The following is a 22109-nucleotide window of genomic DNA, read 5'->3' as shown; positions in this document are numbered from 1 at the left end:
ACATGTTTGTGTGAGTAAAATCTTAAAAGCCTGAAGGTAACATAACACATCATTATGAAAAGACACATGTGTATATGTGTCTACATGTTTGTGTGCGTAAAATCTTAAAAGACTGAAGGTAACATAACACATCATTATGAAAGGACAATTTTCTCCATGAGATGTTACTCATAAATTATGATTTTATTTACATATTTTAATGCAGAGACATTTCTCAGTCTATCTGTTTGAAGCTAGATATCGACTCTGCATAGTATTGAAAAACATAAGTATCATCTTTTTTCCAATATAAGGATGTTTTGTCTTGCTGGAATCTTATTTATTGTAGCCACTTTCATTAATGATCTTAGTTAAATCTTCTGGTTAACATGCGACTTCTACATGTTGCTTACTGTTTTACTTTGCATTTTGTATTTTCATCACAAATTCTTCACTTAAGACTCCTGAACCAACCTATGCTAACTGCAATGTTTTCTTCAGAAGTTCCCCAAACTACTTTAGCCTTCATAGAATTAAAGAGAGCTAGGGCCTTTCTCTGCATTAGGCTTAAAAAGATAGTGTAGCTAGTTAGAATTTATATCCAGATGACTTTTTATTTAATTATGCATATAAGAGCTGGAGTACAGGCCAGAGATGTGGGAGGCAAGAGGATACACCAGAGACAGAGTTGGGAGCAGAAGAGGCAGATCAACTGAAATCCACTGCTGAGGGGAGCAGTGGCAGTGAGTGGGACAGGAGAGGTCTGCTGTGCCATGTGTGCCAACTCCCTGGCCAAGGATCCAACTCACACTGCAATGGCTGCAGATAGCTTCATATTGCTGTCCTTTAACCCTTTGCTCCACCAGAGGGGCACCATAAGATATGATTTTAACCCATTCTTACCCATGCTCATGAGATAACCTTTCTAATAAACATTCCCATTCACAAATATCATCAAAATATTATATTATCTAAACTAACATCACACACATACAATGAAACAGTAAGTCACTCTTATTGAAATTGCAAACTATATTACCAACGAAAACCACAACTCCAATTTTCACATCTAATTTGTTCTTTAAATTTTAATAATAAAAGGAATAATTTATAATAATTTATAATATTTTCCCATTTAATAAATAGACAATCTCTTTGGCTTGGAGACATTTGAATATGAAGGGAGGGAGCAACCCAAGAAGGGGGCATACAGTAAAGTTCTCTGTCCAAATTCAGCTGTGGTTTGAAAGAACTCTGTGGCGATGTCTGCTGGTTTGCTGTGAGAAGGAGGGGTCAGATGTGGTCACCAGGAGTTTCATGGATATTAGGATTTTTAAAAGCATAGACTGGACTCTGAGTGACAGGAGCTAGTGCTGGATCTAATGGAATTAGATGAAGAATTTGAATTATTTTAGACAAATGAATGCAACTTTGATATGCAGCTTCTCTGATCTAAATATGACTAGAAAAATTTTAACATTAGAAGCTAACTGACAGTTATGTAAATGAAGCAATGATCTGTCTCTCCTGATAAGATGTGTCCTGGTCTTGTCTAATTACCTCTTAGTTTCAGGATATTACGCTTCAATTGATTGATGGTAATAAAGAGATACCAGTAGCAAAAAGGGTATGGCTTTTTTCCCCTCTAACTTTAGTCATAATTATTACTGAATCATTGGTGATACCTAAAATTCCCAGAGAGAATATTAATTACTAGGATCGGCAGTTTAAACTCTTGATCATAAATGACAGGGCAAACAGCTTGGAGAGATATACACTTCTATTAAAAAAAAAAAAAGGCTTTGGGCAATAAGCCAAATTTACTTAATTAATTAGTTACTTATGCAAGATTCTTGAAGCAAAGGACATCAGATAGTTTGTTAAAAAGGGCACAGTCAAAACCAACTTAAGGCCCTCCCTGGTGGCGCAGCGGGTTAAAGCACAGCACTGAGAATCTAAAGCCGCTTCCTCTTGAGTTCAATTCCCGCCTGCCCCGGAGGTGACCACATGGCGTGGCAGACCTCTCCTGAACCGCCCGCTGCTCCCCTCAGCAGTGTACTTCGTTGATCTGCCTGTTCTGTTCCCCGCTCTGTCTCTGGTGAAGCCTCTCGCTGCCCCTGAGCCTCTGGCCTGTACCCCAGCTCTGTATGCACAAATAAAATAAAATCTTAAAAAAAAAAAAAAAAAAACAACTTAAGAGTGATATAGATATATACGTGTGTGTGTGTAGTGTATGAAAATGAATTAACTATGTTTTTAATATATGTGGAATTACTGAATAGCTCAATAGTTGGCATTCCCAATTACTCATAAACTTGTTCATATGTTTCTCAGATGATTCACCCTCTCAGTTTGATAGGACTACCCCAGTTTCAGCACTGAATGTCCAGAGTTCTGGGGGAATACTTCAGAACAGGGGAAACTAGTTTAGTTGGGCACCTTATTTTTAAAATCCTGGAAATGAATGTTCTATTGATGCTTATAAAGAACCTGTTTTTAATTGTCTTCTTATGTGTTCGGATAACATTATACCTTAAAATTAATTTAATAAATTTTAGCTTAATCACCTTCCCCTTTACTATTTTATAAAGACTTTGTTTGCAGGTATGTGAGCTAGTCCAGATCTCTCAGTTTCTTACCCCAAGCAGTCTTACATTAAATTTTTGAAAGTTGCTGTAGCTTTTTATGCATTAAACACTGAACTTTATATATCTTATATTATTTTCTCATAACCTATAATCTTTGAGTTTATAACTAAGTGCTTTATCTAAAATATTGCACAGTAATAGGATCCCTAGTAAAGTAAATAATAAGGAGCTTTGGGAAATGATTCAAACACTGATTTATGTTAGAAGCAAATACCAAAATTATAATATTTCTCTGAATCTCACCTTGATGTGGAGATGACAGAAAATGTCTCAAATACAAAATGAAAATTGCCACTATTTTATTTTAATACAAGTGAATATAGTGAATTTTAAAACATCAGATTAAATAAAATATTTTACTTTATTTTTATAAAGAACTGTTTATCAAATGTATTTACAAATTTTGAGTTATGTAGTAAGAGAGCCTACAATTCCAAGAATAAGAATGTTACTTTATCTTTAATCTTTTTATACAGTGAATATTTCCAGTTTACCAGGAGAATGTTCCTACTTTAGGAATTGAAAGTTCAAATTAGCAAATAGTTTTGATTCATTCTTAGTTATGTTTTATATATATATATATATATATATATATATAATTTCATCATTAAAATTCCCTTTGTGTTTATTATTAAAAGTATATACACACCATACATTGATTAGAAATGATAAAAAATATATAAAAATATATATTTCTTTGCACTTTGGCCTTTTCAAGATGTCCAATAACTGAAATTATGCTGAATAAAATAAACACATAACTGAAAACAATAGATAAACCAAACACAAATATAACCTTTGTTTGCATAATTTTTGTTTGTATTATTTGATTGGGATCCTCTAGAGTGCTTAATTGGATTGATAAGGATATTTCCCCCAATTTTAAAATTAATCTTAGCAGAAATGAACATTTAAAATAGATGCATCTCCCTCACAAGAATATCTTTGTGCCTTGCAGAAATGAACCAAGTTTCTTATTTTTTTTCTCTTGTCACACAAACTTACCCAAAGACTTTTACTGACTAAAATATACTCATCTCTCTGGTATCATTTATGAAAAATTCAGTGGAGCCAGTAATTAGTTAATAGCATAGATAATTAATGAAATAGATGAGTTTCAAGTTAGGATCAGTTTTATTATTATTAGTATCTAATTGAAATGCCATCTTTTATAGCCTTGTTTGTAATTTGGAAGTACAGGATTTTCCACCTCAAGTGTATTCACTAAAGCTTGTGTCAGGCCTGAGAGAAATAACTGCATCTGGATATAGATTTATCTCCTCAAACTTAGTGGGCTACTGACCTTCAGTAAATAACATATTTGATGCTGTAGCTTTACAGAATGATACTCTTGGGAGTAATAGAGTTCAGGACATTCAGGATCTATATTATGTTGGTCAAATTCTAGTGAATCTACAGTTATATTGTTACAGGGTACCCCAGTGTGAACTGGGCCACCTGTCTGTGGGGCCTCACCGGCATGCTTAAAAATCAGTTATACTGCAGGTGCACACAAAAGGGTCAAAATGGGTTTATTTACAAAAGGGGAAAGAAAATTAAACAACAACTGGAATATCTTACCGACTGGGCTGACTTGGAGCTCTGGTAACAAACTAACTACAAGTCTCAAGTCACGTGGTCCAGAGAGCCATTTCCAGAGTGAGAGAGTGAGAGATAAAATGGTGCCCTATTTATCCCTCAATATCCCAGAATTCCCATTTAACCCTAGGGTCCTCGCAGTTCTCTCCCTGGTACTGTTGGAACTTGTAGTTTCCAATCACTGGAGTAGGGGGTAGAGTCCAGAAAGCTGGAGTAGGGGGTGGTGTCCACAAGACTATGCAGAGGTCCTTTAGGACATCCTTCCCCTCAACAATATGAACAGATTATGTACGAAATTAAAATGCCACTTAAACTGTATTCTGAATGAGGAATAGGTTTCTGCTTTAGTATCAATGTAGTAAGGAAATACTTAGCATAAGAAATGTTCACAAGACAACAACAACAAAAAAGAATTTGGTGCTTTGGCAAAATGAAAATACATGATTGAATTTAAAGGGAAATTAGTTCTGTAGAAAGGGACACAAGATGATATTCAAACAGTAGTAGATATTAGATCATCTTGGTGGTATAGGCTTACTATTAAGTAAAAGTCTGCACTGCACATTAAAATTAATGAAAAAACAATGGACATTTTGAGAAAGGATGTATATGTTTACACTGAAAACATTGTCAACATTTTAAATGATGTTAAGGTAGGAAATGCTGTAAGAAGTTATTATAATAATCCAGGCCTGAGACAAAGATGACTTGAAATATGATAGTGGAGGTAAAGAGGGACCGATGTGAATAAAGACCTATTCTGTACTTGAAATCACAGGAATTTTGTGTGGGAAGAAAGGGAGACAAAAGTTTCAGATTTAGATGTCATGAACTTCAGATATTTTACAATCACATGGAATGTAAAATATGAGTGTAGTATATTTGTTAAACAAGGAATTGTAACTTGTTAGAACTGAAACATAAACACTTTTGTTTGGATTTTCAGATTTGAGACGGAAACACAGACACATGCATATACACATACATATGTACATATACATACAAGATACATGCACATAAAGTCTTTGAACTTGTTTACAGGTCGACCAGCAGGGCTTCCGTGCACCAAGAAAATACTAGATCACACTCATGCCTGCTATGCAAATCCAGCTAGGAGACAGTCATATTTCCATTGTTGCAATAATACACTTATTGGGGGAAGAGTTAAAAATCACTCACTAGATACATTTCAATTCTGGTTAAACTGTTTTACTGTTCCTGTAGATTAAAGTATCTGGGTGTGTGTGGGCCGTCTAGGTGACAACTCAAAATAGCATCCAAACTCTGTTTTTTTGTTTTACATAGACTTGGAAGTCTATGTTTTCTTTCTTTCTTTTAAAATAATATTTAGCACCATGAGAATGTAGAGCAATGTCCGGTCTGAAGGTAATACTTTATGATTTTGCAAAATCATAAAATAGCTTTAAATCTCTAACAATAAATGGCATTGATACAGGGTAACAAGGGGCACTAAAACTGGCCAAGGATAATGCACAAATAGCTTCTGGCCACTGTCTGAGTTCTTCACCTATGTGCACAATTGCAAGACTATTCAGATTCAGAAAATAACAACAATAGGGTTTATTTAGCATACCAGGGAAATCAAAGAGTTACTGAGGACAAAAAAAGGCTTGTTACCTCACCTGAAGCAGTGTCTAGTGTTTTTCAGTCCTAAACAAAATCAGCTAAGATGGTGTCTTTCCACCACGGAGGATGCAAATCTTCTCTCCTGAACAACAGATCTCCTGCCTCTGCTGGCCTGGAGCACAAGGCAGCCAAACTTTAGATCAGGTTCTAACACACAAAGACAAAATAAGATACAGCAAAAGAAGTTCCTGGAGCTGCTGGGAGGCCCCAGCACAGAACGAAACAAACATCACTAAAATAGCAGCTTCAGTGGCTGAAGACCTTACAAACAATATTCTCATGCAGCTCAAAGAGACACACACTCTGGGTCTTTGCCTGCCTTGCCAGGCTGTAAGAGCAGCAAAACCAGAAACAGTTCAGTCACCTTGCTATTTCACAATCCTCCGAATTTTTCTTCTCTGAGGTTGGCTACTGAAAGCCTCCACCTTCAGAAGCCCACAGCAGACTTCTGAAAGATCAGTGCTGTGGGGGCCAAAATCGGTTGACCCCAAATGCTGAATCCCAAATACTGAATCTGTAAATTCTGATCCTGAAGACTGAATGGGCTAGCTATCCTTTTGCAGTCCCTTGTCAATCCCAAATGCTCTCTCTCTATATATATATATTATCATCATTTTCCCTTGGGCTCTTTTCTTGCCAGCAACTCCCTCCAGAGGGCACTACCTATAACAGTTTTTGCCTTCAGCCACTGGTTACAACATTGCCTAAAAGGAATTTGTGGAGAAGAAAACTACAAGCACTAAACGATTTGATATCACTAAAGAGAACCTAGTGAAGAGGATTGAGAAGAATCTGTTTCAAAGATAAGAATAAGATCAGAACAGTGGAGTATCACTATGAAATTTCAAAGTGTTCATGAGGAAAGAGTGAAGAATTGAAACAGAAATGTAGTTAAGGAAATGATACTAAAGAGATGACGATATCTGGAAGAAAAGGGAATCCAAAATATTAGACTGAAGAAAACCTGATTCAATCTTAAAAGGCACCAATGAGGGCCCTCTCTGGTGGCAAAGCGGGTTAAAACACAGCACTAAGAAGCTAAAACCACTTCAGCATGAGTTCGATCCCTGCCTCAGAGGTGATTCACATAGGGTGGTGGACCTCTCCTGACCTGCCCACTGCTCAGTGTCTGTTCTGCTCTCCACTCTGTCTCTGGTGAATACTCTCACTGCACCTGTGCCTCTGGCCTGTATCTCATTTCTGTATACATAAATAAATAAATCTTTAAAAAAAAGCACCAATCAATGTATCTGCAATTGCAGTGATTTGTTCCTTCCTGTTATAAGATATTTGTATATCTAGACAGGACATGACTTTTACAGACAATGGCTCACTGCTTCCTGAGGCAATGGGAAAAGTTACAAGGACATAGCACCCTAACACTGCAGATTCAAGTTAAGAAAAAAAAAAAAAGTATAAGGCAAACAGACCTGGACATACTTATTTTTCTTTCAAGACTGAATTAAGAGCATGCCCTGTGATTAGGTTATCTATTTTGATTTGTAGAAAAGCTTTTATTAAAGTGCCCTCTAGTTACTTGCTATAGTCTTAATCCTCTCCACTGTATTTTTTACAATTTGATTAAGAGTACTTTCAAAAAACTGTATTCCCACTTCCTAATTGTGTTTGGTGAATAATGTCATTAGATTGTTTGTAAATGAATAATAGATGAAAGCACAACTGGGTATCTATAACTTTGAAAGATCAGGTTAACAAAAAAATGTAGAGATTTTAGGAACACTCATCTTGTTCCGGTAAGATAATTATTTAAAATATTTAGAATGACCTAAAAGGAAATCCCTGTTTTAATGCAGGTTTTAAGGACAAAAATGACTTATTTAAAGTATTATAGTGAATAATTATATATCTGCCTATATTTTTAGCTTATTCTTCCCTAAAATTATGTGATAATGTTCCCAGTCATTAAGAATTCTTTTTAGTACTTTATGACAGTTTCAAGTCTTCAAAAAATAATTGGGTTTTTTAAATAAGAAAAATTAAGTTTTACAAAAAGCATTGTGTGAAACTTAAAAATGAAAAGGAAATATGTAAAGATTAGTCAATATCTTGGAGGCTTTAAAAGAATCATGTCAAATAATCATTATTTTGACCTGAGTGAAAAAGAAAATTAGTCTCTTTCTCTTTCTGTTTCTCTGTCTCTCACTATTTCACTTTCTCCATTTTCTTTCTCTGTAATCCATGTGACAAAATGACAGTCACAAGTACTAAAAAGGGATTTTCAAGGTAAATTTGTTTCACTACTCTAATTAAAGCAACTTATTTGGAAAAATAAGTATGTCATCAAAATTTCTCATGAATAAACATAGTCAAAAATTAAAGCTTAAGCTTCTAAAACGATTAGGAATAAAGAAGAATGATAATCAGAAAAACAATCAATCTAAAACTGCCTAAAATTCATGATAACTCAAAATCAGAAGATACGACTGTCAAGTCATCCTTTATAATTACAAAGATAATGATATTATTAATGTGAGTCTAATTGTTTATTTCTAATTAAATGTTGCCAGTTATTTTGCACTTTATTTTTTTAAAGATTTATTTATTTGTGCATACAGAACTGGGGTACAGGCCAGAGTTTCAGGGGCGGCGAGAGGCTTCACCAGAGACAGAGTGGGCAACAGAACAGGCAGATAGACGAAGTACACTGCTGAGGGGAGCAGCGGGCTGGTCAGGAGGGGTCTGCTAGCCACGTGGTCACCTCCGGGGCAGGCGGGAATCGAACTCATGCGGAAGCGGCTTTAGATTCTCAGTGCTGTGCTTTAACCCGCTGCGCCACCAGGGAGGGCCTGCCCTTATTTTTTAATATGCTTATATAGAGAGAACAAAAACAACAAAATGTCACTAACAAATTTTTATATTTAGCATTTTTTGGTAGAATTTTGAATCCTTTAGATGCATTTGCTGGCTGTTAAAGTACAAATGTGACACTTGAATGTAAAAATGTATCCTCTATTAAAATAGGAAATAATTCAGTCTTCAATAGTTATCATTTTTTTCTTAAATCTAATACGTTGATAGGTATTCTGTACTATATATTATGTTTTCTTATTTGAGGATGATTTTTACATTAGGAATAATATACATTTGTTTAAATGAATGAATCACGTTATATAAACAAGATGAAAACATAGACTCTCCCATATATAATTCAGGTAATTCTAAAGGTCCTATAGGTAAGCAAATATGAACATGATTTTTAAGGTGTAGATTTCCTTTGAGGAATAGAGGATAAAGCCTTATAATACTCATATATATATATATATTCGTATATTTGTATATATGACTTCAGATAAGAAATAATGAATGAAAATTTATGGAGTATGCTAGATGCCATTTCAATTACAGATTAAATGTGTTTTCCAAATAATGAGCTTGATGTGGGGAAAAATGTTTTCTTCTTAATCACTTACTTTCTTTTTAATTGGGTTTTTGAAATTGTTTTGATAATGCAAGGAAGACATTTCAAATTTTGAACCCTTAAGATCAAATCCAGGTTGCTTTTTTATTTTCTCAAAGAACAGACCAGAGATTTCAGTCTTTCAAAATAAAAATCACATTAAACAAATTCTAAAATGAAATGAAATATCTGTAAAATTTATTACAATATTAAAGAAATATTTTTGTGAGGATTAAATGAATATGATTAAATGTGGTTGATAATGGGACATAACAGAAAACTAGTAAAGAGTGATAGTATTATAAATGCAAACAGCTACCTGATAACAATAATAATAATGATAATGATAATAATAATAATAATAATAATAATAATAATAAGCAATAATAATAATGATAGCACATAGAATAATAGCTTTGAGGAAAATAAATAATTCAATTATTTTTCATCTTATTTAATTATTTTGGAATATGACCCTGAAAATGGAGCACACTTATACTGCCATAACTACCCAAGTGAACACCCTTCCACTAATTACCAACCATCATACCACCAACTCAAATAAAGTAACTTCTTTGAATAAATAGCTGTGTTCCTTATATGTCAAAATGTGTTTGCCTTTTCTTAATGTTACGGGCACTATGCTTTACTATCAGCAATCCATTTTTCTTCTTGCTCAGTTCTCATCTCTGTTTTTTTTGTTTTTGTTTTTGTTTTTGCAGTGATCAAAACTTTCTCATAATTACATCACGATCAATGTTACTTTTCTATATTTTTAATCTATACTTTGCTCTGCTCCCTACTCTGTCTGGTGAATATTTCCATTCTTCACACCTCTGACATGTATTCCAGTTCTACACAAAACTAACATTCAATTAAAAAATAGAATTTGGGGCTGTTAGGATGGATGGGAATATATTTTTCACATGAGAATAACTTGAATTTTGTGAAGGAGAAAATTCAATAAACTGAAATTATTTCACCCTTTAACTCATGTTGAAATCCTGATGATCCCAAATGTGTGTGAGTCTTTCAGTAAGTCATACGATCATAAAAGCTGAGCCTCCATGACTTGAATTGAAACCTTTCTAAAATGTACCATGAAGAAATTTCCTTTCCACCAGCTGTGGATGGAAAGAGAAGTCTTCACTCTGAAATAGGGATCTCATCAGAAACCAACTTAGCTGACATCCTGATCTCAGACTCCTATCCTCCAGAAATAAGGAATAAATTTTAGTTGTCTGTATATCAGACTCTCTGGTATCATGTTAACATAGTATGAACAGAATAACATAGGATAATAGATTTCAATCTGAAATAGAATAGTCAAGGTATTAAACAGAGCCAAGATCTGGCTATTCATTGCAGGGTATTTATTAATTAGAGACAAATTTTTGTATAAGGGAATTTATTCAGATACCAGTGATGTGAGAAAATCGTAGAGCAGATGTCCCCCCAATCATCTTACATTCCTAGGTTCAGCAAGGAAATTATATGGAAAAGAATGTTTATTAAAATTGAACTAAAAACGTGAGTAAACATAGGGGCAGGGCTTGATTACATGGCAAATTTTCTGGCCTCTGTGGTCATCTTTACTTAATAGAACAAACAGCCAGATCCTTTTCAAGTTCCTTGCAAATATCAGCTTTCACAAAGTTTGCTGTTCTTGTGTATGCTAGTCAGTTATTTTATCCAACAAGACAGTGGCTGCCAATAGCTTCCTGCAGGCCCAGTCACTGAATACAAGTTCTCAATTCCCAGGCAAACTTGGAACACAGCAAGGGTTTGGTTAGTAAGTCTCTAGCCTTTGCTGTATTTCTGAAAATAAATCTTGAAGAGAAAGTTTAATAAGTTTTATTTTATTTTATTTTTGTAAAATAGAATCAGAGACAAATTTACAGAAAGATAAGAAAAAACATGCCCTGAATAGAAATACCATAGTGTTATGCTCCAGACTTCAAACTATATTATAAAATAACAGTAATTAAAACTATATGCTATTAGAATGAATAATAAAACAGAGATCAAAGGAAAATAATTAAGAATTGAGTAATAAGCCCACACTTTTATGGATAGTATTTTAGTAACAAAGAACCCATGAGCATACAATAGAGAGTTTCTTTAATATACACTATTAGGAAATGAGATTACCATAAGCAAAAGAGTAAAAAGAGACTACTATTTCATAACAAATACAAAAAAACAAACAAACAAAAAACAGTCAATCAAAGTGGATTAGAGACTTAGGCAGAGAATAATGAATACAAGACCACAAACTCCATGACAATTCCAGCATAAGGAAAATAAAACCAAAAATAAACAAATGACACTATACCAAACTAAACACAAACAAACAAGAAGCTAACTTCTGGGCAAAGAATGAAACTATCAAACCAAAAAAAGAGTTTAAAAAATAGGAGAAATATTTGCACATAATTCTTCTGAAAAGAGGTAAATATCCAAGTTTTCAAAATTACAGAAAAAACCATATAACAAGAAAAGTAACCAACCCATTACAAATGGAAAGAAGGAGAAAATGTAGAGGCTGTACCATAACATGTTTCTTGGGCAGATCTTAAAATTTGCAGTTCAGTCATTGGCCTATTTTTCTGTAGTTCCAGTCAGTGACCCACACATTGCCTTGGATTATACAAAAATAAAGGAGAGAGCACAGTAAATACATTTTAAAATAATAATAAAAATGCAATAATAATGTATAAGATTCATGTACAAAAATGTCTCTGTGTTAATTTCTTAATGACCTAATACTAAACAAAGTAATCCAAGATCAAAAATTTTTTTTCTACAAACCCTCCTAATCTAGCAAATTTGTCTCAAGTTTGTGTTTCCATCTTTCAAAATGGAAATATATACCCCAAACTTTTTCCTGAACTCTTTCAGAACAGGCTTCTGAACTTAAACAGAAAAATATGTGTAAAAATCACCATGGTCTCTGGAGCACCAGTTTCGAGATAGCTGGTAGTAAGATCTACTGTTGATAGCATGAAGTAGATGGTGTTTTCTTAACTGGTAATGATTTTAGAATTAGTAAAGCAGTAATTAAGCAACAAATTCATGAACTAATTTTGTTTAAGGATCAAGATGTAAAAATTGGGCTCAGGCTTAACTCCATAGAGTGTAGCCATTAGGGGCAAATTCTCCAGCTTCACTGATCAGTCGATAATTAGGGATCCAGCACTTAAAATCAATGGAAAAAATTACAGGCTCAAATTCTAAGGAAGCACATATGTTGCTCAAATATGCTTTTGGATATTGTTCATGATTGGCCCTTTGAACACACAATCACCATGTATAAAGAGAGCACTGGGCATGTTGACTTTATTTTTAAAAATGGAAAAATGGCATTCAAGTTAAATATAGTTCTGCAGCCAGAAATAATCGTCTCACAGAATATAACATCTGTGAAATCAATAGCCAGAATGTCATTGGACTGAAGAACTCCCAAATTGTAGCCATATTGCCTACATCTGGGACTGTATTTACTATTACAATCATGCCTGCTGTTATCTTTGAATATGTTAAATGGATGACATGAAACATTTTGAAAAGACTGTTAGAGCACACCCTTTGTGAGGATTCAAAGTAGTAGTGGGACAATGGAAATTTTGCTTAACTACTCCAGTTTATTTCTTTGGCAACTTCTTTATTTTGCACTTGAAGTCTTTCAGGAGCCAGAGAGCATAAGCTGTATGAAGACATTTTTTTTTTTTTTTTTATCTTATTAAGGCTGAGAATCTTACTGTGAGATCTTGTATCTTGTTTCTGCTTCAAGATAGTTGAAGCCTTATCCAGGTTTTACAGACTTGAAACATTGAAAAGATTTACAGATTTTCATGGAATAGTTTCTTTACTGGAAACCTGACACCTTATAAGCCATTATGATCAGGATGACTTATATGGGTTTAGCTCTGTATTGGAACCACTCACCTTGATCCTAGATATGATGTAGTGTTGTTTATATTACTTTAGTTTGACAGTACATTTGTATTTTTTAATAGGTTCTGCTCATTTCTTCATACGGAACTCAGGTACAGGCCAGAGTTGCATAAGTGGTGAGAGCCTTCACCAGAGACAGAGTGGGGAGCAGAACAGGCAGATCGACGAAGTATACTGCTGAGGGGAGCAGCGGGCGGGTCAGGAGAGGTCTGTCTCGCCATGTGGATCTCCTCCGGGGCAGGCGGGAATCGAACTCATGAGGAAGTGGCTTAAGCTTCTTAGTGCATTGCTTTAACCCTCTGTTCCACCAGGGAGGGCCCAGTACATTTATATTTTTACTTACCATAATACATTAAAATGATTGCTTTGCTAGATCTATTTTTAATCTTTTGAGAAACTTTCACACTCTGTCCCATGAGCACTGAACCAGTTTGCATTCACGACAGCAATGTACAAGGGATCCTTTCTTATCTCCTCTTCCGAAATTATTTCAAACTTTGGATTATCTCATCAGAACTTATCCTGATATATGTTTTCTAACTTAGCCAAGATTGTTATCATTCACCAATATCATTAAATTTTGCCTTAGGATAATTTATAATCTTAGCTATAATAAATACATTTTTAGTCGTATTCTTTTAAGTTTATTAATTTCATTTCCATGCTTAAAATACTTTTCTCTGTTCAACTTCTGGTTTATCAGAACCTATTACATGAACTACCTTATTATAAGTTTTTATTTCTAACTTTTCCAGGCTACACAGATCTCTTCACTCTATAAACTATTTGAGCTATTTATGTTAAAACAGCACCAGTTAATTTTCTGGCACAGTACCAAATGTTGAGGAGTCAATATTTAATCAACAACGAATGTATTACTATAAAGTCAGCTCAAAGTGAATGGCAAAATAAAATAATAATGAATAGTTATGCAGTCTCATAATTAAAAGGAATCTGGAAGTTGCAACTAACCAAAGATTCCCAGATAAACTGGAGTTACTCAAATGATGCTGGAGACACACATGGTGATCCTTCATGGTCTAAATCTGTACTGTGTACCCAATACAGCAGACATTTTTATTTTAGGTTCAATGGATAATTTTATTATTCATTGCATATATACTAATCCTGTTGCTTACTACTTTTTCAGTTTTTCTATTATATCTCCTTCAGTTTTCTTGCTGGTAAGGTCTGTTTCACATATCACAATATCCTTAATTTTCTAGTAATCCAACCACAGTTTAAAAATAGGAAGGTGTGGATCAAGGGCTTGATGGATAATTCTTACCATCATATTAATCTATTTAGCTTTTAATCTTTTGCAACACTTAATATGAAGCGTTTTCTACCTAAGCTTATAGTTCCCATAAAAACACTCATCAATGATACTTAAACATTAGAGTTAAAATAAAAGGAAAAAGTGAGGTAAATGATTTTGATTTAAAGGAGAGATCATTTTTTAATAAATTATTCATTTTATGGGCCCTTCCCTGTGGCGCAGGGGTTTCAAGCACAGCACTAAGAAGCTAAAGCCACTTCAGCATGAGTCTATCCCCGCTGGTGGGAAGGTGATCCACATGGCATTGCAGACCTCTTCTGACGCTCCCACTGCTCCTCTCAGCAGTGTACTTTGTCAGTCTGCCTGTTCTGCTCTCCACTCTGTCTCTGGTGAAGCCTCTCACTGCCCCTGCACCTGTGACCTGTGCTCCAGCTCTGTATGCATAAATAAATATTTTTTTAATAAGTAAATTGTTCATTTATGTTCTTCTGTATCCCACTACCAAAGTCAAAATGTTTTGAATGTTCTGTGTCTTGAGGAGACAATAAAAGCAAAACTACACACATCATGAATTTCTCTGCTTAAAAGTGACAATAGAAGTAAAATATGAAGCAATGGAAAATAGTAGTTAAACCCGTATATAAACTTAATGGAATAGTACACAGCTAGTAAAATTAGCAGCTTAAAAAAAAAAAAAACTTCGTTTATGCATAGACTATTTTATGCATAGAGTTACTTATTCATAAAACAAAATTAAAACAAACAAACAAACAAACAAAAACTAGGCTATAAGCCAAAGTTGTGGAGGTGTTGGGTGAGAGGATTCACTAGAGACAGAGTGGGAGCAGAACAGGAGGAGCTCTTGAAATACATTTTTGAAAGCAATAGCAGCTGGGAATTAAACTCAGGCCATGGAAAGCCCTCTCAGTGATAGTGCTGAGACTTAGTCCTTACACAACCAGGGAGGCCCCTCTTCATGATCTTGAAAATTCTTTTTACAAAGTGAATATCTAAACCTATAAGCCATGCTCTTCCATGACTGCTAACTTGTAAAATGTGTACATGAGGCCCCAAACTGGAGAGTAGAAACATAATGTGTTAATGTGGTCAGTTTGCTAGTGATATTTTCTAGATATTTCATTTTTATAATATCTGGAATATTTTAAGATACTAAGGAAATAGCCAAATTCATATAACAATATGATGTTAGTTAATTGAGGATGAATATGCATAACTGAATCCTACTGTATATAAGTCAAATTTAAAATGTTAACTATAACAAATGAATCCAAATTCCAGCTTCTAATATTTTTTTCTTTTGCTTCTATAGCAAAGGATGCTTTCAGTTTCAGATTATCTATTGCATTTCAATTACTCATAATCACAAGTCAGTTTTGGCAACTTCCCCATGTCACATGCAACTTTAATAAAATGATTTATACATTATCAGCAAGTTCATTTTTTCTGTGACTTGTAACAGGTGTGAAAAAAATTCTAACACTGTTTTTCCTTTAGCTGATTAAACTTATGGTTATTTTGACAATTTTACATACTTGTAGCATCAGTATGGTAGATTTTTATTTACAGATTATTTATGAAGAATAGAATGTAATCTCTACACCGGCTGTGATTTACTGTTGAGCATTCTAAAGAACACTTCGTGTTGTTTTTCTCTCCATATCTTTGTCTAACTATCCCCTTCTGATTTTGTGTCAGGCTACAGTGTTTTCTGGAGTACAATGATCATCACAGAAATTGTAATTCACAGGTTTCTTCAAGTGAAAAAATAATTTACATTATCTATTTTTCTCTATATTTGAAACAAATTGTATTGGATTAACATTAAAAATATGTTAAAGAGCATCTTTTACTTGACTAAGAATATTACTGTGATCAAAGCCTTCCTCTTTTGTATAAATTATCAGTTTTTTTAAGGATTTTATTTATTTTGTGCATACAGACCTGGGGTACAGGCCAGAGGTGCAGGTGTGGTGAGAGGATTCACCAGAGACAGAGTGGGGAGCAGAACAGGCAGATTGACAAGGTACACTGCTGAGGGGAGCAGCGGGCAGGTCAGGAGAGGTCTGCCATGCCATGTGGATCACCTCCAGGGCTGGGATCGAACTCGTGCTGCAGTGGCTTTAGCTTCTTAGTGCTGTGCTTTAACCCACTGCGCCACCAGGGAAGGCCCAAAATATCAAATTTTTAACACAACTTAACTTGAATATATGTTTGTACTCTTGCTCATGTGTAGTAGCTGTTATTCAACTAATAATGCTTTGAAACTTAAAGCATTATTGTCATTTACTTTCATTAAAATTTGAAGTTATGGCCCTCCCTGGTGGCAACAGTGGGTTAAATCTCAGTGCTGGAACTTGCCATGCTGCTTTGTAGCCGCTATGATGCAAGTTCAATCCCTGACCAGGCAGGTGACCCACATGGCCCCTCACACTTCTCCTGTCTTGCCTGCTGGTCCCCTCAGCAGTGTCCTTCATCAATTTTCCTGTTCTGCTCCCGCCTCTGTCTCTGACGAATCCTCTCACTGCCCCTGCATCACTGGCCTATATCCCAGTACTGGATGCATAAATAAATAAATTTTAAGAAAAACAAATAAAGTATTCAAGTTACTTTGTCCATTGCCATTTTAGTCAAAACATTTTACTGAAACAATCCCAAAGCCTCAGTGCAAGCTAAGACTGTGTACTACTTAAATATTTGTGTTCTTTTTTTTTTTCAATAAGCTTACTAGACATACTAGACATGTGTATTTGTTGGTTTACATCTTTATAACCCAGAGGACACATGCATGTATACATCTTTATAACCCAGAGGCCACATCTTTGTACTCCAGAGCCCACTTCACAATTTAAGTATGTATTTCTCTACCATATTTCACTGGATGGTGGATTATGGGTATTTTGGTGGTGGGTGTGGTATGGAAGCAAACATCTGAGAACCGACAACTCTAAATCATATACAGGGTTATAAACCAAAATTACCACAATAAAAATAAAATGGTATATAATCCAAATAAATTAACTATATTGGATATTTGAATTTCACTCCAGTAGAAATCTAAACAGGCAGGACCATATATACAGGCAGACAGGCAGAGTAAGAGACTCCAACAAATAAAGTCAGTCAGCAACTCCCCTACCTAGTACCTGGGCACTGCTACTGCCCATGGCCACACAGCCCATAAAGAGTTGCATACACGAGGTCCATCTATTGTTTGCTAGATGTCCCAATGGTAGATAACAGCATTTCAAGATATATGCTGCCTGTTGTGTGAAATGTGAAAAATAGCCTGCTTTATTCATTTTCTTTAGATTGCACGCTGTCAGGGTTTTTCACCAATCTATCTGTCAATCTTCCACCGCATTCCCTTGGTGAAGAGTGTAGGATACTATACCCCATAACCTACAAAAGCAATATACACTGCAACAAAATGCAATATAATGCAACAAAGCCCAGTCCATGTAATTTCAATTGTATCCACAGTAGCGGTCCAGGTTTTTTCCAAATTTGAAAGAAGTCACTGATCAACAAAATACCATCAGTGCAATGGCAGAAGCACACTGAGGATGGCCTCCCCCACCAGGCCAAACAGCTGCCACCAGCCCATGAAACAGTACCACTATGCAAACTCCCCACGTGAAGGCAAGCTGCTCTTGACTCTCTGGGCTAGAGCAACGGAAAAGAAAGCATTAGCTCAATCAGCTACAATGTGATATGTGTCCACCTCATGGCTCAGAAGACTGAAGGCACAGCTGCATGAAGGAACTACTTTATTCAGCTCGCAATAATATTCTGTCATACGGCAAGAGACATTCCGGTTTCTTCCCCAGCCACGTGGGTGAAACATAGATCTATGGTAGCATGCACAATGCCCACTTCCTACAACTCTGCTTCTGTGACTCTCTCTGTAATCTCTCTGTGGCCACCTGGGAACCAATACTATTTCATACTGGTCACTCATCTAGGGACTGGCTGTTGTATAGGCAGATACTCAGCATGGTCCACAACACTGCCTTCACCAGACACACCTCTCTGGCTGTAGTTTCCAGCCACAAAACACAGAGTACATCCAACCCCCGATGTACACTGGGATTGTTGCCACATACAATTTATAATTCTTTGGAGGGTGAATTCCCAACCCCTGGGGGTAACTCACTGCTGTCACTTTGACACTGTAGACACCATAGCTGTCAATATAACAATTAGACCCTTGAAATCTCTTTGGAGTACCATAAAACAGAGTACATCCACAGCTGCTATGGCCTCTGCTCCCTGCCTGTTCCATGGACAGGTCCCTTGACTCTCACCCTATTCAAAATTGAACATGGTCTCCCCCTGGGTCTATAGTAAATGGGCCTCCAGGCACTGGGACTGGGCCTGGAACATGGAATCCCCAGGTTTTCCCTGCACAACAGCTGTCTTCTGGGAGTGAACTGTTGGTACTCTTGCAATTGTCTCCATAACATTACCAGATATGCATTAGGCCATGTTCCTATTTTAGTGCTATTAACACTTGCTCTCAGTGTTTGGGCATGGGTGGCTTTAAGAAACTAACTTGCCTATTGAGTCTTATTTCTATTTTTTGGCATCCTTTTCAGTTGCTTAACAACTAACCATATTCCCTTCTGAGAGCACAGGCTCTCAGCTTCACCCAAGCTGGCCACCATTTATTTGGTGTCCCACATAAGATGCCATACAAGCCCCAAATGAGGATGAAGGGAAATTTTGCAATACCAAATCCCTCATCCCAGCAGTAAACACTCGTTATCAAGGCCATGAGTGTTTACAATAAATATGGCCTGCCTCACCCCAGCTAAGAAGTACCCGGATGAGCTCAGCATGTTTGCCATTTACTCAGAGTCTCTGGCACAGCTCCCACATAACCCAAACCATCCGCACCATTAACCAGAACTGTATGCTTGCCCAGGCCATGTCTGTTTTGCAGCTCTGTCTCAGTGATGGGTGCAGGATCACTGAAGCCAGTGTCACAATCTACTTGCTGTACAAATGATTCCACCCACAATGAGATCCCACAAATGCCATAGCCAAGCTGCCAGGGATTCTCTCCTGGTTTCTGATCCAACTGTTCACCCAAGTCCATCAGTTCTGCTTAGATGTATGGTGATACGTGGTGAATTCTGTCATCTATGGTGGCCCAGCTGCTTGATCCTCAGGGGCAAAGGACTTCTGGTGCTTTGTCTTCTTTGTCACCACCACACATGCCTGGAGCATGAGGCCAGCTTTGTCCTCCTGTCTGGTGTATCTGAAGTGACAGGTTTTCCTGCCATCATCAGGTAAATCTGAAGCAAGGTTCAGCCTTCTCCTCTTCTCTGTAGGAGACTGGTGTTTCTGAAATAGTGGGCCAGTCTCCAGACACCACATTTTTGCAGGCCCTGTATTTCAGCCAGCAGTCACCAGTCATTAGATTCTTTTCTCCACATACAAGCTCCTTGAGCTGTGAGAAGCACTCATCCAACAGCCCCTGCCACCTCGAGGCATGAGGACAATATCATGAAGGCCCAGGTCCCTTCTATTTTGCACTGGGTCTGTTCCAACTGTCACAGGGGTCCATCTACCTCTGGCAATTCCAGGGGAGGTGCCCACTAGGTGAGGAAGTTGGCCACTCATACCACATGATCCTGGCTGGCCACTCCTCAATGTCTCCCAGGGTCTAGTGGACTTCATATCCATGTTTATCAAACTTCCCTGCTGTTTACACCATTTTTCACAAAACAATCTGAGGCCGATTAGAGAAGAAGATGATGTGGAAAATTTGGTAGAGTTTGTAGTTCTTTAATGCTGAGACAGGGGGCATCTACACAGGCAGGCAAAGGAAGAGAAACTCCATCACTGAAAGAAGCAGAACAGCGACTCCCCTGCCAAGCCCCTTTACAATTATACTGTTAAGTGCCCATAGCCACACTACACATACATGGTGGCAAATGTAAGTGCCAACTGTTGTTTGTTAGATGTCTGAATGGTGGGAAACAGGATTTCAAGGTTTGGGTTGTCTGTTATGTGAATGGCAAAAACAATAGCTAGCCTGAGTTTTTTTTTTTTTTTTTTCATTCTCCTTACAGTAAATATTGAGAACAAGGCCCTCCCTGGTGGTGCAGTGGGTTAAAGCACAGCACTGAATCGCATGAGTTCTATTCCCGCCTGCTCTGGAGGTGACCACATGGCGTGGCAGACCTCTCCTGACCAGCCTGCTGCTCCCCTCAGCAGTGTACTTCGTAGATCTGTCTGTTTTGCTCCCCACTCTGTCTCTGGTGAAGCCTCTCACTGCCCCTGAGCCTCTGGCCTGTACCACAGTTCTGTATGTACAAATAAATAAATCTTTAAAAAAATATTGAGAATGATAAGAAAACTGTATCTTAATTCATTAAATATTGACTTTATAAAATTGTAAAATTTTAATTATTTTCAGAGGATACTTATTTGGCAAAAGTGTATTTTTGAGTAAATAGAAAATTTAAAGTATTACTGTGTTAGTTGTAATGCATCAGGATTTCCTCAAATATAAGTTGATATTTAATTTAATATTTAAGGTTTTTGAGCAATATTACTAGTAATTTCAAAACTATGGAACATCAAAACACATAACATACAATGCATAGTCTATTTTGTCCCTCATGGACTGAGAAAAAGGATAAGTTTTGAAATGTCTTGCATTTCTGAAACCTTTCTGGGCATTTCTGAACCATATCATATGTAGTTTATCATATCTTAGTGCAGTGGGAGTCATGCTGTTTAACACATGACTTTGCCATTGTGATTAAGGGAGATAGATCACCATGTAACCAGTGGCTGATGCCGAAGACCATTATAAGTGGCGCCCCCTGGAGGGGAATTCTGGTGAGGACTGATTGCCCAAAGTATCAGTGGGGGTGGAGATTCTGATAAGAAATATAAGGGAAGGCAGACGCAGTCTGAGGATTCAATATTTGAGATTTTAGTGTTTTTGGATCTTCAGGAATTCCAGGGTCAGCGATTTCTGCACGCACCATGCTGGTCTTCAGACTGCTGGTGAAAAACAGAGGGGCTTACAGAAGCCAACTCAGAGAGGAAAAGTTTGGAGAGTTTCCAAGCAGCCTGACACTATTTCCAGGCTGAAACTACAGCCTGGCAGGGGAAGCGAAGACATGGAGATGGATGCTTCACTGAGCTGCTTGAGTGTGGCCGTTGGTCAGGTTGTTTGACTGCTGCAGCTGCTGTTTTTAGTTTTGCTTGTCTGCTGAGTGCTGGGTTGTCTTGGCAGCTTCAATGGCTCCTGGCTTGTGGTGTAGCTGCTTCATGTTCCAGTCTGCAGTGGCACACAGACACCATCTTGGGAGATTTGTGTATAGGAATTAAAAAAACTAGACACTGCTTGGTGAGGTAACTGGCAACTTTTGGCTTCAGTAACACTGTTTTCCCTGTTTTATTAATGAAATCCAGTTATTGTTGTTCTCTGAATCTCTGAATTTGCAATTGTGCACATAGGTGAAGAACTCAGGCAGTGACCAGTCAATGCTTTGGCAGACTCTTAGCCAGTTTTAGCATCTCCTTGCTGCCCTGCCTTAGC

The 22109-nt window shown here is 36.7% G+C and overlaps 1 pseudogene; it reads left to right on the top strand.

Annotated features, from left to right (window-relative positions):
* The first annotated feature begins 9761 nt into the window (after positions 1 to 9761).
* On the top strand, positions 9762 to 21744 carry LOC101635531 (annotated as a pseudogene).
* Positions 21745 to 22109: the final 365 nt, after the last annotated feature.

The sequence above is a fragment of the Condylura cristata genome, unplaced genomic scaffold, assembly GCF_000260355.1.
Source record: "Condylura cristata isolate star-nosed mole 26May11 unplaced genomic scaffold, ConCri1.0 scaffold00012, whole genome shotgun sequence".
NCBI classification, from domain to species: Eukaryota; Metazoa; Chordata; class Mammalia; order Eulipotyphla; family Talpidae; genus Condylura; species Condylura cristata.
Note: the sequence above shows the minus strand (reverse complement) of the source record. Positions and strands in the feature narration are given on the sequence as shown.